This window comes from Indicator indicator, chromosome 22, assembly GCF_027791375.1.
Source record: "Indicator indicator isolate 239-I01 chromosome 22, UM_Iind_1.1, whole genome shotgun sequence".
NCBI lineage: Eukaryota > Metazoa > Chordata > Aves > Piciformes > Indicatoridae > Indicator > Indicator indicator.
Genome location: NC_072031.1, coordinates 5292374 through 5292602, shown reverse-complemented (window position 1 = coordinate 5292602; position 229 = coordinate 5292374).

The following is a 229-nucleotide window of genomic DNA, read 5'->3' as shown; positions in this document are numbered from 1 at the left end:
GCACACTCTGAATGATCTGCCTGGAAAAATGAGGTCTTAATATATATGCTGGGGGGTGGGGAGGGGGAAATTAAACATTAAAAATCCTTTAGATTTTTCATAATTATAGGCAATTATGTCCACATCACTTACAAAGCTATTGCCGAATCTTTCCAAGGAAGCAGAATTTGGGAGGAAAAAAAAAAATTTCTTTTTTTTTTTTTTTTTTGGAAAATTCAACAGTGGCATA